Here is an 18,546-nt window from a genome sequence, read left to right on the forward strand (position 1 = left end):
TTATATATCTCCGTCTGTTTTATTTCTTTCTGACTGCTGGACTTATAACTAGAGAAGTCATTGGACTGTGATTATTTAGATTGCCAAATTACAATTCCACCCCCCATTCCACCCTACTCCACCCCTACCACAGCCTCTTTGCAGCTGTGGTCCATTTCCATTTTTAGAAATACTGTGGCTTTTGAGGGTCATAGAAAACATAGCTGAAGGAGGACTATATCACTACAATGGGTGGGGGCTGACATGCAGTTCGGCAGCAATGTGGGTGCATCTCATTTAGCTACTGACCAAGAAAAATTACACTACCAAAAATTAATATTAGTGCCATCTCAGAAATATGCAACAATGTAATAGAATAACCAAAGCCTTGGGAAGTACAGAAAGACCCAGAATACCTAGCCCAGTTAGCAATTCTTGTGTGCAGCTAAAGAGCTTTATAGCAGGGTTCCTCAACCTTGGCAACTTTAAGACGGGTGGACTTCAACTCCCCAGGCTGGCTGGGGAATTCTGGGAGTTGAAGTCCACCCGTCTTAAAGTTGCCAAGGTTGAGGAACCCTGCTTGGTAGGACTCACACTGCTCTATTTTGTAATGGGGCTCATTTGTCCCACCTGTTTCCCATTTATCACTTTTTTCTCCTTCTTTAAGATAAGGGATGAAGCAATGTGTTTTCTGCTCCTTTCTTTTTCCAGGAATGCAATCCAGCTGCTTTCTGTTTCTCCTGAACTGTGTTTTCACTAGGAAATGACTATAATTAATATAATTTTGCAGGACACAATGTTTGTCATTCAGTTCAATGTCTTGCCTCTGGCTGACTGGAGAATTCTGGGAGTTGAAGTCCACCCGTCTTAAAGTTGCCACAGTTGAGGAACCCTACTTCAGGCATTGTCACTGAGAGCCATATTTAGAATTCTTTCAGTGAATTCAGAGACTTTATTTAAGAAGTTGCCATGATTAACTATAATTCACCTTGGTATCAGCGAGTTTACTCTTAGTAAGATTAAATCTGACTGCAATGCCACCTGCCTTTGCTTTTATGGCTGACTTAAAAGATTTCTTAAAACAGCATAAAAACCCCATGGAAGTCCTTACTGCATTCCTCTCTTTCAAGCAAGTTATTAGCAGAAAGTAAAATCACCTTCCAATTAAACTGGACTCCTAGTGAATTATATAGGCACATCTGTGCAGTTTTCCTGGCATTATATGGAAGGGTTTACTACTGCCTTTTTCTGTGTCCTTAGTAATTCCTGATCCAACTACTAACCAAGGCCTACCCAGCTTAGCTGGGGTTGGCCAAGGCCAGCTAGATGTTGCCACATGCAGAGGCATATTATTATAATTTATCATTTTATTTTATGCATTTAAATAAATAATTTACAATAGATAAATAGTAAACGAGAGCCAGTTTGGTGTAGTGGTTAAGGTATCAAGCTAGAAACTCAGAGACCATGAATTCTAGTCCCACCTTAGGCACAGCTGGGTGACCTTGGGCCAGTCACTCTCTCCTAGCCCTAGGAAGGAGACAATGGCAAACCACTTCTGAAATCTTGCCAAGAAAACTGCAGGGACTTGTCCAGGCAGTTGCCAGGAATCAAAAGCACAATAAATAAATAAATAAATTATAAATTTATTATTTATTATTATATACACACATATAACTTACTCAGCAGAAATTACTACAAAATGTTAGAAGAAAAAGCTGTCTGTGCTTATATAAGACATATTTATTAAGGCTACCTGATCTGGGCTACAAATTTCAGTAAACAGAGAGCAAGAAAGAGATACACAGAAAACTGTAGTGGTTGTCCAGAATTTTGGAAGCCAGATCTGGTAGTTCTAATGTTTATGCAACAAGCCTAAATACTGTATGTGTTGACTTTGTTAGCCCCAAAGAATCTTGGGAATTATACGAATAAAGTTCTCATAATTCTAAATGACTTTAAGAAAGATCAACTCTAGCAAGTTTCAGATAAGGGGTGAGCCATGATTGGTAAATTAATAGACATTTAAGTTGGTGGTTTAGGTGTGGTATGTGGGCCTTTTTGATAGGCTGGTTATGTGTTATGACAACCTTATTTCAAGGCATTGTTTGTTTGGGCTGTCCAATCCGAATCTGATATAAAGAACCCAAAGAAGATTACAAGTTGCTTGTCCACACTTTTGCAACCTAGAAGATGGGCTAAACACATACAAATCAACTGGCCAAAAGCTTTCCTCACTTTTGTGAGGTATGTTCTGTAGGTCCACCCAGGTGCCTGATGGACCCTATTTGGTTTCAGAAGGAGCATGGGGTTGTTCCTGGGGCTGTGGCACGCAGTTTGACTGAGGCCTTAGTTGCCATTTGGAAGATGGCCTTGGAGTGGATCTCACCTGGGTGGACTTTCTGTAGGCATGGATCTCGGGAGCCCCTTGGGTTTCAGAGGAACTCTGAATGATGAAATGGCATAAGAGATGCCAAGAGCACCACTGGATGAAAATGAAGAATGAATCTAACCAAAGATGGGTAAGGAATTACTTTGTGGCAAAGTAATGTAGTTATTTTTCTGCCCTTATTACATTGGCAGAGAGCTGGCCAATGACTCTGCTTAAGGTGACCCAAACCCTCTTGAATAAGGAGGGAACTGGGGAACATTTGCAGGGCTGCTATGAAGATTACTTTAGGTATCTGTTGGATAAAGTTCCTTGGGTTTGCTTGAAGTTGGATTCTAGCTGTACAGGTCCTATGGACATGCCTGAGTTGCAGTCTTGCCCAGTTATCTAGGAAGAGTTTGAACCTTTAGTCCTGATGAAGTGGACAGAGCCCTTGGAGCTATGAGCTTAGTCACCTGTGTTTTAGATCCATGTCTCTCCTGGTTGGTTAAGGCTTCCTGAGAGGTGACATGTGGTAGTTACCGCTTCTTTGGGGAAGGAGGTAGTACCACCTGCTTTAAAAAAGGTGATTGTCTGCCCTCCTCTTAAGAGACCATAGCAATTTTCATCCAATCTCCAATCTTCCCTTTTTTAGGGAAGGTTGTTGAGAAATTAGGTGGCTTACGGCTTGCGGCTCCATAGGCTCTGAAGGGAATGGATTAAGTCAGAAAGGGAAGCCTTCAACTTAAAATGACACATTCAGGAACCAGATTTGCTTCTTACTCATTCTAGTTTGCAGTGGAATGACAATGCTTTACTTAGGCATGCATGCATGCCTTAACAAAAATGAAGAAGAGACCGTTACTGATGATGTTGTCACTTTGATACGACTGCGTGAAATTTTTGCAAAAGCAATTGTAAAATGATTGTGAGAGCAGTTACTTCTATTCTGACACACTGGAAACAGTCACTTCTGGGGAAGAAATAACGGACTGAAGACGGCTCTGGAAAAAGTGGAGCCAATGACCGCAGCAGAATAAAGAGCCAGGAACTAGACCAGCTCTTCCTAATTCCTCTCTGGACAAGGAAAGGACTCGAGATCACCCACAAGTGCTCCAGACAGTTGTTCGTTACAAGGAGACTGCAAGACAGTGGTCTCCGGCAGGTTTAGAGCTCTGGGAGATGACGGGATAGCCATCTTTTTGCTCAAACTGCGATCAGCTCCTTCAGAAAGACACTGGGTCCCACCTTAGGCACAGACGCAGATGGGTGACCTTGGGCCAGTTGCTCTCTCTCAGCCCTAGGAAGTAGGCAATGGCAAGGCACTTCTGAAAAACCTTGCCAAGAAAGCTGCAGTGACTTGTTCAGGTAGTCACCAGGAGTCACAAACTGATCTGAAGGCAAAAAAAAAGGAAAGGAAAGGGAAGGGAAGGGAAGGGAAGGGAAGGGAAGGGAAGGGAAGGGAAGGGAAGGGAAGGGAAGGGAAGGAAAGGAAAGGAAAGGAAAGGAAAGGAAAGGAAAGGAAAGGAAAGGAAAGGAAAGGAAAGGAAAGGAAAGGAAAGGAAAGGAAAGGAAAGGAAAGGAAAGGAAAGGAAAGGAAAGGAAAGGAAAATCTAAACCTCAGCCCCTTGCATGCTTTCTGTCTCCATGTTTTCCTTTACTGCAGTGTAAAGAACAGCCAAGTCACATTATGGCAAATGAAAGTTTCAATTAATTGATACTATACTATTTTTCATTGCAACATAGCAGAGAATGGATGAATGTTTCAGGTGAAACACTAGGGAGCAGAATGCCAGCTAAGAGAACAGTTGAATTCTATAGACTCACTGATCACCACTGAATGTTGCCTTTACCTGTATAACTCCCCTGTGAGAAACGTTTGACTGAGACGGGAGGATTAGCTTTCATTTACTCAGTGAATTTCTAGGTTGAGTAACATTCCAATCAAGGTTTCCCTAATCTGAGCAAAACATTCTATTTTTAAAAGTTATACAGATCAGTCTCTTTTGGTTTACTTCAGATTCACACATACTCTGTTTCATTTCTTATTAATTCTCAGTTCCTTAAACACACACACACACACAAGAATGTGTACATATTTTACTTTAAAGGAGATGTTTAACTATGCATTGCATCATTAAAAATTATATGCACCCTGATGTCTTTTAAAAGCCCCAGAACCTGGAGATTGTAGGATCACAAAGATAACTGCATTCCCATCTACAGATGCAGATCAAGACACTTGAATGAAACTAGAGTTATGCAGAAAAAGGATCTTACATACTTTTCCCCATTCAATTTCTTAAGGGTAATTCACAATTTTGTTTTTCAATTTCTCTTAAATTCTCATGGGTGGAATGTTACTGCATTCACTTAGTGGTAAGGTGCCCAAGACTGCACTGCAGGCAGATAAAAAGGAGTGGGGCTTTGCCCACTCATCCCTACAATTTTGAAGCCAGTGACTGTTGCTGTGGATGTTCTTGCCCAGGGGGCCTTCTTAGATGGGGAAGTACATGCAGCCAGAAAATATGACAGCGTGTACCATAGTCCATGGCTTCCAACAATAAACTAAGCTTGAAAACATCACCAAGAGAACTCCAAAGACGTTCTCAAGTAGCTCTGAAAAAAATCAAAAGAAATGCTCAAGCACCCTGAAAATAAAACAAAACAAAACAAACAACATATAAACCAAAACCCAGAAGCTCTTTTCCCCCAAAGAAGGGAAACTTTTGAGCAATTCCATGGCAGATTTCAGAACAGCACTAAACAAAGCTCTTGTGTAACCTTTCCCATTAGGCCGCACTGAATCACATGACAGAACTGAAACATTAACTCTACTAGCTTTCTGAATGGTATCATTTATTTAACAAGAAGAATCCTTGCTTTTATGCAGTGAACACTATGAACTTCCCTTCAACCCATCAATTTAGATCTCTTGTTATTCTCTCTTTCTCCTTTTTGTTTTCTGTTTGCAACATCAGTTTGTGCAGATCCAGTATTATCCCTCCTTCCTCCGTATCTTTCAAAATTAAAGGAGATTAGGGCATTTGCAACAAACCCCAGAACAATGATAGCAGACCACAAGTATTTGGTTTTGCGCACAAATGCATTCTTGAGAAAGACTTGTTGTCTATGCTAGCTGTCTTAACAAGCTTTCTCTCTCTCTCTCTCTCTCTCTCTCTCTCTCTCTCTCTTTTCTGCCTCAAAGAGAATTGCATGAGGATAACATAGCTATGATCTGTAAAATATTTTTTTTTCTCAAGACACTGCTACGTTACTTGCCTGATAACAGATTTTTCTTTACAGGAAAGGAATAACTCAAACTAAAGAACAAAGCTATGAAAGCATACACTATCTATTAAAGAAAGAAATGCAGATAGGTAATTAGAAGACAAATCGGTTCTGGAAATGAGAAATATGGTAGTTGCTCAAGTGAAATGAGATATGCAGGGGAGAATTAATAATGTATCTGTAGGCTAGGGATCTTACAACTGCACTCTGAGTCAACACAAACTCTAGATGGGCATGGAATAGGGCAATTCAGGACCATTTCTCGCTTGCTCAAAGTGCCTAGTCACAAAGGCTGATCATCCATCTACTTGATGTAGATCAAGAGCTCTCCTGTCTTCCTAAAGGAAAACACATTTTGGAGGAGAGGGAGTTGGGGAAGAGAAAGGTGGCATTGGACTCAATGATTAACTGACAGATTTTCCATGAAAACATATTAACCCTGACAATTAAGCTACCTCAAACACAGCACTTTGGGGTACTGGTAGGGAATATTTGAAAAAGAATCCTTAGTCAATTATAGGCTCACCTCACTTTTTCTTTCTCCTGTCTGTAGAAGCTGTAAAGATGTTTTGTAGGTATCTTTATCTATCTGATAGCTTAAGGACTTTTTTTTAATGAAAAGGTGAGTTAATCTCTTCTGCTTCTTCTGAACTTTATTCCCAACAGTCAACTCCAATTCATTTAGAAAGGGTCATTATTATTCCTTGCCACAACCCTTTCCTTTGCCTAGAACTCACTGCCAATTTCATTACATCCTGTCTTCTAAAAAGATATGGGCATTTTTTAAAATATAAAACCAGGATTTATAAAACACATTTTCAAACCTGCCCAAATTCCTATGAAATGTGGACACTCATCCGTTACCAGTATCTAGCTTTCTTGTAATTGTTCTTGCTAGGGTTAATTGCAGCCAGTTTCTCCCCATCCAACCCCCCACAATCCAGACACTTAGAAAGAATTGGGGCAGCCTCATTTGGTTGACTCAATGCAGAGACATATAACTGAGATTCATGAACATACTAATGATATTTAACCTTGTATGGACAGATAACCTCATCCAGTGGCTTCATGTAGATGTTAAACAAAATTGGGAATAAGTTGGAATGAACTTCTCCCTAAACCAACACAAGGCAGGTTGGCTACTTCAGGAGGGCAAATATTGAGCCCTGAAATAAACCAGAAGGTCTTTGCTTAGTCTTAATGGTCTAACACAGCTTTCTGCGGTTTGGTAGTCTCCAAGTGGTGTGCATTCCAACCCCATTACAAAACTTATTTACAGTAAAAATGTGTATTTAAATCTATCACTGCGTATTACTGTACATGCCCAACTGGCTTCCTAGTCCATTGATACATAGATTCTCCTGTTTCCAATTTATTTCCCTTTTCTTGACAAAGTCAATATTGTTCTTTTATCTTATGCCTGTTTGATATACATTATCCACTAGAACTATTTTGAGTATTGGGGGGGGGGGTGTTTTATGTGTGCATGTGAAAGAAGCAGAAAATCCTAGATAAGGTAAATGCTCTTTGGGCCCTGATCAAATTGTGAGTTTTTTTAGAATTCACAGTGATGTGGCCCACAATCTAATAACTTCCCTTTTTAGTTGCAATGTGTTTTGGCTTTTTTTTTTTTTTTTAATACCAGCAAATCATTGCTCTCCCAAAACTAGGTATGTCTCTTCCCCCTGAGTTTACAGAGCAGAACAGATGTTTGGCTTTAATTATTTACTGGTCATTTATGAGCAGCACTTTCCACTGTCACAAACCATCAGTTTAGAACAGGCTTCCTGAATCTAGATGCATTGGATTGCAATTTCTTACATCTGCCTTGTTGTTAGGGATTATGGGAATACCATTTTGAGGGCACCACTTTGAGAAAGGTTGACCTAGAAAATTCTGCCAGACTGTTGCATTTACATTGTCTAGGTGTAACTCTGATATTTTTGTTTGTATGAGAAAGACCTTATGATTGTAGTTGACCTTGGAGTTTCCTTGTCTATCAGATCACTGACTCTTGCTTCAGAACAACAACAAGTAATATACCTGAAGATATATTTCTATGTAATCTTTCTGAACCACCCCATTGCAAATGCTCCAGATACACAATAACTGCAATATAAAATGGAATTTACTTTCAGTCCTAGTTTGGTTGGGGGAGGGATCCAAGGCAAGAGGGTCTCAGTTGGAAGTCCTTCTGGGTGAACCCCCTTCTATCATCTGCACTATGTCATGTCATTTTTGTTTTTCTGGGCTCAGTCTGTTCCACTGCCCCAAAGGCAAAATCGAGGAAACTGATACTTCACCTCATGGGTCCTGGGCTGTTTACATATTCAAGGAAGGCAAGGGAGTGAGGATGAAGGAGAGTTATCCCAGGGCCTCCAGCCAGCAGGAGGTCCCAAGCTGTGGTTTGGGATCTGACAGAAGTCCAGCAACATCAAATATTGATGTCAGTTCTGCACTGTTTCATGGCTTTTCTTACTTGAGAAGTTCCTGGGTTACAATTAAATAAGATAATAAGACTGGATGGAGAAAAAAATGGAAAAGAAGACAATGGTCATATTATTCCTTATCATTCCAAGAATGCAGCATTGATGTACATCACCAGGTCCTGAATTAGACTTGAAAGTGACCGAACTTTTCATACTCCAGAAACAAGACAATTGAATTTACCACTAAGGCTAACTTTTCTGCATAGGTGTGTAGAGAATTGCCAATAAATGTTATTCATGCATTCTCCAAGTCTTAATTTTACAAGTGCCTTGACTGGAAGTTTCACCTATGAGGAACTCACCCCATGGTTGTGGCCGAGAATAAATCATTTTGGTGGGTCAAGAGGAGAAGATGCTGAGCAAAGTAGTTTGGAGGTCTAGACCAAAAGGAGGGAGACTTTATGCCAGGCATATTTGCCAAGAAGGAAGGAGAGTTGGACTGTTTTAATTTGTTCTGTGCTCTTAGAATATACTGAAAGAGAAGATTTAATCTGGGTCAAGTTTCAATGCAGGACACTGGAGATTCACCCCATTTCAGAGCAATAGCTTCCTGTTCTTTAATGTTACCATCACACCTGGTACTGTTCATGTATGATCAAAGGAAGACGTTCATGACTAGAGATGAGAGATTTCATTTCATTTCTGGATATTCCAGAAAGAACGAAAATCACAGCACCCTCTTGCTGGTAGACAGTTGGCAGCAGGGTTGATGAACATAAATTCTGTAAGAGTGAAAAAGGATCTTGCTTTGCAGATTCTCTAAAAGAAATCAGCTCCAAACTCTGGATCAGTTTTTTGTGTTACTGCTACTGCCAGCTAGCAGAAGTGAGCTCCTCAAAACTGATTCATTTCCTCAGTTGGTAGAGCAGTGGCTGGCTGGGGAATTCTGGGAGTTGAATCCCACATATCTTAGAGTTGGTAAGGCTGAGGAACACTGTGGGAGAGTGTTAGCTACACTAATTTTTATTAGATTTTTTTAAATTCACCAAATAAAGACTTTTCTCTGCTTGGATTACATAAAAAGTATTTTAAAAACCCAGAACACTCTAAAGCAATGTTTCTCAACCGTGGCATGTTGGTTGGGGAATTCTGGGAGTTGAAGTCCACGTGTCTTAAAGTTGCCAAGGTTGTGAAACATTGCTCTAGAGAAAAAAACTCAAATCAAACCCACTAATAATCAGCACAGAAGTATAATATAAACACAGAGACAGAAATTCTGCTAGCAATCTAAAATTCTCCTTATAGTATATAAAAGGAGCAAATGTGGTCTAACTGATGGATTTCCTAAGATAATAAGCCTCTGACTGTAGCTCCCTAAATCTAGGGGCTAATCCAGCTAAGGATAATGATTTTAAACAGAGTGTATCTTCCTGGATGAGATTTGCTAGTACAGTGTAACAGCATAATTCACAACGCCCAGATTCTGAAAATAATAAATATAGTAAATTAAAATTCATTAATATATTATTACATTGAGTTTCGCATTAAATCTAACAGGCTTTTATAAATTAGCAAAAGAGCCATAGAAAATAAAACAAACTAATTCTACTCATTTATTAAGCTATTCCTAAATTATTGCCTGTTGTTTCTAATGCCTTTGGGGCTTGTGGAACAAAGACAAAATGAGTATGGTTTATTAGCAAGCAGAAAACAAGGAGGGGAGAAAGAAGGGGAAAATGATATCTCTTGACATGAACCAGAAGGACATAAAGAATATTTATAATAAAGAGAAGGCTAATTTGTATTTTTTTAATAGGATGTCAGTGTTTGTCCAGGGGCTAAGGAAATTTGGAAAGTAGATGCATCATAAGAGACCTGCTTCATTCCAAGACCTAGTTTTATAGCCAAATCAGTTTTGGTTGCCTGATGAATTAACACTGGGGACTGAATAGTGAGAGTACAACTCAGTTATTTCTCATTTTAGATGTATTAAGCATAATTAACATAATTCGTTTGAATTACATGGCTGGGTGGGATTAAGGGTAGATGGTTTTAGGGTGGCTCTGATCCTACTTAGAAGGTCAATTCCAAAAGATGGTGTTGCTGGACTACATTATCCTATGATTTGTAACCTGCACTGTCTTCCCTTGCTATTTTATATCTACAAGAAATCATGGTGATAGTGTGGGGAGGTCTGTTGTCAATAATTGTAGCTCTGCTGTTTTTTATCCACTGATCCCAGGAAGACCATGTTTAAAATTAGTTTTAAATTAGATAAAGTGAATAGGCTTAAGTAGTACTATATACCTCTTTTGATCCACATGGAGAAATTCAGGTGATATGAGGTGGGATTGCAATATTCCTAAATATTTTTGGGGATATTTCTAAATTCAGTGTTATCTATAATACAGGATTTCAAAGTTTTTTAGGCTGTAGAATCTGTTAGTTAAGAAAGGATTCCCAGAAGCCCTGTTCAAGCTGCAGTGATAGCAAATTGGCTACGTTCAAGGGGGTGGGAGTGTTTGCCCTAAGTCTTTTGTAGAATCCCCATATCCCCAGGGTATCATGGAACACAATTTGAAAAATGAATTTTTACCAGTTTTGGTTCATACTGTACATTGGCTATGACTCTAGGGGTAAAATGGAAACTAAATTTCAGTAACTCATATCAGCATGCTCCAGCCAGCCTGGATCCAGGAAGAGTCAAGCTGGCCCACTAGTTCTGCTGATACCACACCACACCCCACTGCTCACAGGCAGCCTGATGTTCTACCTCACAAGGTCAATCATTGGTCATTCTTTCATTCACACCAAACCTGGCAGGTAAAAGAGGAAGAGTTTTCTTTGTAAACAGGTTTCGAACGCTTTTATTTTTAAGTGGAAGCGGCAAACTTACTTCATTAAGATTAGCACAATTTAGGATCTTCACTGGACAATTTGAAGACAATTTTACTCATCTTGGCTATCTCTGACCTGAAAGAAGTGTGTGAGAAGGGAGATTTTAAAAATATATATTTTGGTAAAATTCTTGAAGACATTTGGCTGAAACTTGATAAGATTAATATTGATCTATGCTGTGTCCATTCCATGCTGCTGAAAATTGAACCAGCGGTAGGAATATGGATGTTTTCCTTTCCATCCTAGAGAATCTTATATTAATTGAATCTTGTCACACTGTGGGTCACATAGAGGACCTTTGTGTCACATCCAGTGTTTTTTAAAAACTTTATTTTATTGCTTTGATGCAACAAAGAAAAGAAAAAGAAAATCAAGACATACGACCAGAACAAAATTAAAAATACAAAGGAAAAATAGATGATAACTGAATCTTTTAAAAATAATACAACTCAACTTTCAAACAACAAATTAATTCTGGACCACATGGAATCATACTATGCAGCCTTTCCATTGTCCCAGTAAAGAGGCTGAGAGTGTACATGTTTTATCAAACCAATCTTGTAACACATGTAGAAGTCTCTTTTTAAGAATATATAACAATCTGTTTTGCAACAATCCAACCTTGAAAGAGCCAACATTAATAAATAAGAAATTTCTGAAGTATAATATTACAATACATTAAATTTTTAAAATCTTCAACCTCTTCACAGAGTCTTATTCACAATATTAAGAATATTCAACTAATATGGAACAACCAGAAGGCAAGATCACATCCAGTGTGTTAATCTGTCTTCATTTTTATTGCATCCCCAGTATAGAAAAGTAGATAACTGTCCTTTTAAAGCATCCACTACAGAATCAACAGACCCACAAAATGATTTGTTAATGAATTAATTTCAAGATCACAGGAAATATATTTAATATTTTTAATACCTGAGCATGTTGACTTGTTGGAATTGAAAACTCCCATTCTCTAGTCTAAATTTCTTGTAAGTGATCATAATTAATTTTGCAGAAATTTTTCAGAAAAAAAAAATTTGCAGAAATTTTCAGTTGTAAATAAAAGTGAATAGTTTATTTTTTTTAAAAAGTCTAAAACCTCTTCTATCTTACATGTTCAAAATCATAAGAGTTTCCAAGGCTACCAAAATATGTGGACAAAATTGAGAACATAACAATAAAACTTCTTAGCTAAACATCTTAGATATTGTTTTTAAATATATTTAATATATTGCCATTCAGGGGATTAGACAGACTATATTCTTTTTGTCACCTCTCTAAATAAAGGATCATTAACAGTCAGCTGGTCTAGGGTATTAACATTTTTCCAGAAAAAGTCTTTAGACATCATTTTTAAGTAGGAGGATTATATTAAGGATAAATCTTTCATGAGAGTATGTCATTCTCATGATTTCTCCAATGTTACCTATTGTTCTTTGTTATCCAGAGACTCAAGACACTTGGGTTTTCATGAGAGTGAGATCCAAAAGCAAAAAAAGTCAAGATGGTGGCTGCATCTGTATTGTCAACCTTTTTTTGTGCGTCTGATATGCAATGCATCTAAAAAGGGATGGAACTTGACATGTTGATTTCCCCCTGCCCTGCAAAGGCCTCTGAATAGAAACAAATGTAGGTTTACAACTTTAATCATTTACTTTATGACTTACAAGCACTGCTCATTCTCACATTGACATTCTCTGCCATGTGTACCTACCAAACTCAAAGTCTAGCTAGGTAAGTGAACTATGTTACTAAGTTTCTGTGATGGCATTTATTGATTATTTACATTTTATGTAGCTCTTTATCCAGGAAACCCCAATCCTTATGTTACTTTATAAATATCTATCATAAGACAAACTTTGCCCCTACAACTGCTTACCATGAATCGCTTCTGGTATGATTCAAGGGCCTGGTTATCATCTATAAAGCCAAACATGGCATGGAGCCCAGTTATCTCAGGGACCACCTATCTCCAGTTCTCTCTGCCTACCCAGATGTGATCCAGCAGGGTGGGTTCACTAGGGGTCCTCTTGACTAAACAATGTCACATTTCCCACTTTCTCCTTCGCAGCACCTGCCCTCTGGAAATGAGATCCCCCTGAGATCCAGATGGTCCCACTTTGATGGCGCTTCACAGGGCCTTAAAGACCTGGCTGTTCACCCAGGCCTTGGGTGGAACCCCTTGTTACATGTGTTTGTCATATGTAGCATATGTTTTTACGTTCGTTGTCTGGATTTGCTATTTTGTTTATTTCCCTTGTTTTTCAGTATTGTGATCCATCCACAGTCAGTTTGGAGTTGGGCTGTACTGAAGTCAAATTAAATAAATATAATTATTGGGTGTGTGCAAAACATTTCAAATCCAAACCACCTTGAATTCAGAACTCCTGTGTCTAGCCCAAAACATTTTTCTTTGAGTGTGAAAAAGAATAGGCTGTTTCTATCCTTGTGGAAGTACTTCAGTAAGAACACTCCAAAAATGGACCCAATTCCTGAAGGAGGTTGAGAATTTCTCTTGACCAGTTGTATTCACTCAGATGCTGGAGAGCTATCTGTGAGGAATGCTTTGATCTGAATTCCTGCGTTGGTTAGGGGATTAGATTTAATGGCCTGAATGGCCCCTTCCCACTCTGATTCCCTGATTTCTTGAAGTATACCGTGAACATCTTACAAATATAGAATAGCAACCATGCCATTCAAAGACTGAATACAAACTGATCCCAGTCCTTAGTGTGGACTACATCTGGTAAATGAGGATTCTTCATATTTTTGTCCCTGTAAAATCAATAATAGGGATTGAAGTTTCATCCCTATTATTGTAATGGTATGTGGAAATGACCTTGGGAGACAGGACAATGAGACAGAACCAAGGGAGCAGTCAGATAAAAGGCAGCTTAGCTGGCAGCAGGGATGTGGGTGGGGCAAGAGGCTCAGCAGAGACCCTCCCTAGTTTTTGGGCTGTAAAGGGGACATGGGAAGAAAAGTACTTTCATACTTGCAGGATTCTGTTAATGTAACCTTACAATAAAATAGAATTAGCTAATCTGGTCATGTCTCCTGTCTGGTCTACCTCATAAGGCTGACAATTATTCACTGTCCTCGTAGCATCTTGAGTATATCCACTTATGTACCCAAAGCCCATGAATAGTACTTATGTGTGCGGACTCCACTCATTGGTTTGAGAAAACCTATAGAAGGGGGATGGGGAGGGGTTATGTTTAGAAATAGCCCAAAAATGAGATCTCACTACCAATTCATGCATTCACTGCACCTGGGTAAATATATGAAAAAATTACTGTTTTGGCCCAGCCCAATGAAAGAAATATGATATTAATAGTAAAATAATGTGTTATTTTCAATATTGTTTTAATATTTTTCTTTAAAGGGGGCAACTTGAAACCACATAGTCAGATGTACCCCCAACTTTTTTTTTTTTTTTTGGTAATTCCCAGAGTTCCTTTCAAATGGAATTGATGTCAAGGATTCCTATCATTTGTACACACTGAAGCAGTACTGTGAGCTCTAAAATAGGTTCAACAATTCCCCCACTCAAAAACTGGATCTACACAGGTATTTTGTATTTTTGTCCCACCCCTTTCAGCTTTTACCCTTCAAAAATTCTGAAAGCCTCTCCAGCCTCACCAAGAGGCAGTTCTTTGTGCTCATTCCCAAGGTCTCTTCCTCTGAACAACCTTTAGCTAGTTTATGTGTAACTTTTGAAAGCTTGGTGTCCAGGCTGGAGGTCATATCGAGCTGCTTGGTGAGATTTCAACAATTGCTTGAGGCAAATATACTACATGGTCACAGGCTGCTTTGCACTATCTGCCTTGATTCAGAACTACTGCCCTAAAGCAATCTGTGCACAATCAATAGCAAGATATTATTTGTTTTACAAAGGCTTAGTTTTGGGTGTGGGTGGATAAGGGAAAATATATATGTGTAATTTTGCTTTACTTTTTTTCAAGAGAATATGTTTTGACAGACTATTTGTCATGACGCTTCATTTCATGTATAAAGCAGTGGAAAGACACTCACACTTAACTTTTATTAAGAAAAATAAATTACTCTGGAGGGGAGCTCAGAAATACTTTGGGAAAAAAACATCAATCATCACCTCATTCAGGGGAAGAGAGGACTGAGATAAGGGCGCAGTAGCAAAATACTGTAGAGGGCAGAACAATCAGGAGTTCCACAAGGGCTTGGTTACATTCCCATCTGTCACCACTGTTTACATGGACACTTACCTTGGTATCCACCAGGTTCCCAGGTCAACTTGACTGCTGTAAAAACAGTAGCAGACAGTTAAAGCCCAGTGTTTAAATAAGAAAATGGAATGCGTCATCTATAAATGCTGGATCCATCATTGTTTTTATTCCTAATAATGCCTGGGAGATTCACATGAGATCTTGAGGGCATTGCTTAAAAATAAAAACTCTGTGGTGCACTGGTGGAGTGCAGTGTGTAGTATAGTATATCCCCTTGCCTAGAACAAATCCAAAGTAAGTTGGGACAGTAGGGAACATCCTGATGAACTAGTCAGAGGTGGCGAGGAACTTAGCTTTCCATTTAAAAGAAATCTGATGAATTGGCAAATGTCTCACACCTCTAGTAGTGTATTGAGTTATTGTTATTATTGGTTGATTAAGCCTGCTTAATGATCTTGGCTAGCCCATATATTTTTAATTCTTGCATCCTCATTGGAATTACTGGAAGTTTCAGTACAGCAAGCAGCAGAAAAATCTGCTTCTGAGTTTTGGGTCTTTTGTCTGATCAGTAGAAAACAATCCTCAGCTCCACTCTATTAAAGCATCCATAATATGCTCTTGATACTCTGAATGTGCCCTTATTCACAGAAATGCTGGGGAAGTCTGTGGATTTTCCAGTAGTATAAACTACAGGGAAAGAGAAGGGAAGACAAAATAATTCTTAATTCTGTATTTCTCCAATTGGGGAAGGAGAAATCTTAGCCAGGGGAATAAGGAAATGCATTGGAGACCCTTAGATGCTGAATGGTGATTATTACACTGTGGCAAGGAGGATTCCCGTAACAGTAAGCTAAAAAAAGGGATGGAACAGTCTGTGGTTCAGTGTGTTGTAGAAATCCTACGATTGACTTAGCCCATTGTGAGAACCAGCTCACAATGTTAAGATAAAATATAGTTTCTTTGTGGACAGCATGTTACATGATCACAGCCATTAAGTTTTATGTGTTTGGGTTAGGGTTTCATGTGCTGGATGTGTCTAGACCTTGAGTTGCAGGTCTGTTTTTACATTCTTTCTAAATGTTTGGAATATTTTAATCGGTTTGAAGAACTTTTGTGTGTGTGTGTGTGTGTGATTGGCAATAGACCAATGATTCATTCAAAACTCTGATGTTATGTTTACTCAGAAATAAGTTGTCAATCTCACTCTGGATTCTGTCTTCTCCATTTATCATATGGAACAGTCCTCAGCATCTGTAAGCAGGGAAGACATTATCTCTGGCAAGCAGTTCTTCATCCATCCTGACTTCCTTCTTAAAGCAGTTGAAGCTTAGGAGATCACAGCCGAGAGGCAGGTGCGCTGGGGGCAGCCAGAAAGCGGGACCAATATATACACTTTATTTCTACATTGGCTTTCTCTCCTCCCTTTCCATCCAGCCAGGATTATAAAGATGGCTAACAATATGCAGAAAAGTAAGATAAAAGCAAGCCAATGAAAATATAGTTTTCAATAACTCTTTTAATATTAACTCTCTGTTTGCTGCAGTGGAGGTTTCTCATTAATTTTAAGTCTCTTGTTTTGGTTTCACTGCCCTGAAATTATAACTCTTTGCCTGTATTGTATTCTGGAACTACTTTTCTTAGTTTAAAGTTTTTAGATCATGACTATAAAATGTTTTCTAAGCTTCCTGGGAAGATGTTTCTTTTGAAGCGTTATTTAAAAAAATAACAGTTCCAAGAACCAGATTGAAAAAGAAGGTTCTTCAGTTAAATATGGAGTGAGGATTCAAATATCAGCTCCAAATTCTGTGACTAGCTGCACCCTGACAGAAGACACAAGTTCATGAAACTTTTCTTCTGCCCCATCTCTGCATATTGGGTGATGAAAAGTTTCAATGTCTCCCAACCCCATAACACCTTTAGGAATAATGTCACATTAGATTTATTCCCATTAGGCTCTTCTCTTAAGTCAGAGGGGGCCATATAAGACTATTTTATAGATTTCTGTATAAGTATATAAACATATTGATTGGATGGAGGATCTCCTTTGATAAGAATGTGCCAGCATTTTTGCTTTTATTTTTTTCATAAATAAAGTAGAAAGGCGTACAGATCCAGAAACTGCACCATCTGTTTTCCAAAAAGTGCTCAGACTCAATCAATGCAACCTCTTCTGTACTCCATTTCTTCTAAGATAATATTTACGTGAGATTTCTTCTAAAGCAAAGCAAAGCAAAACAAAATAAAACAAAGAACCCTTTTGCTTCACAATCTTTATTTTTACCCACATGCAAACTGAATTACTTAATTAAGCAAACCAGGGCATCTGTGGGAAAGAACAGGTCAAAAAAAGTCAAGATGATGTTATGGCCTCAATCATGTGGCCACAAATGCCATCTTGACTTTTTTGATCCCCCATGGATGCCCCTGTAAGCAAAGAAGCTTTCAAAATGAAAACTTGTATGATTAATCATCTGTTTGCAAATAGGCCCGCAGTCTTATTTGTGTGTAAATGTTACTGAACAGAGCCAATTCATGCTTCAAAGACTGTTGACAACATGTTGACATTGTGCTGTTTTCAATATTCAACATTTCTGTCATTTCATCATTTCCTAGTAGGTTTGCTGCATCTTCTGCTTTTGAATACTGTAACAGAGATGTTTAAGGAAAACTGGACAAAAACAGGATCTCAACAGCATTCCATTTTTGCCCTCAGAGCAGGCACTGGTGTTCGTCAATATTGATTAACATTTGTTTACTTTTTTCAATCAATTCTCTCTTCTCTACCACACTTCCTATTGAAAACAATTTGAATTAATCTGTCAAGCCCTACTTTGTGAGACATTTTAAGAAATGCTTAAATAATTGGCCAGTAAATTATATTTACCCATTTCCTTTCCATTTATCTAGTGCTCCCATTGGAAAAAAAATCAGCTGGTAAAATTAATATTCTTATTTGCCCTTCACAGATGAAATGGCTGCACTGTGAGAGAAATAGCAGAAAGGATCATGATCATATATTATTATTGCTTTTTACTGACAAACAGAATATCCATCATCATCATGCTCCTGGACAGTGGATCTTTTCATTCATTCATTCATTCATTCATTCATTCATTCATTCATTCATTCATACATTCATACATTCATACATTCATACATTCATTCAGTCCTATATTGCCACAATTGTTACAATGTCTCCAAAATTCATTTTGCACATTTTAAAAATGTCCCTGCAAAAAGTAAGCACTGAATCTATATATACACATTGGAATATACAATGATAGAAATGATCTGTTGGAGCAGAACAGTCATCTCTCTTTTGATTCCATTCCTTTCAAGGGAAGATACGCAACAGAAGAATATTTTTACTAAGCCT

This window comes from Python bivittatus, unplaced genomic scaffold (assembly GCF_059951505.1).
Source record: "Python bivittatus isolate LINGU-HERP-01145 unplaced genomic scaffold, Pbiv_v1 ctg000340_np1212, whole genome shotgun sequence".
Classification (NCBI taxonomy): domain Eukaryota; kingdom Metazoa; phylum Chordata; class Lepidosauria; order Squamata; family Pythonidae; genus Python; species Python bivittatus.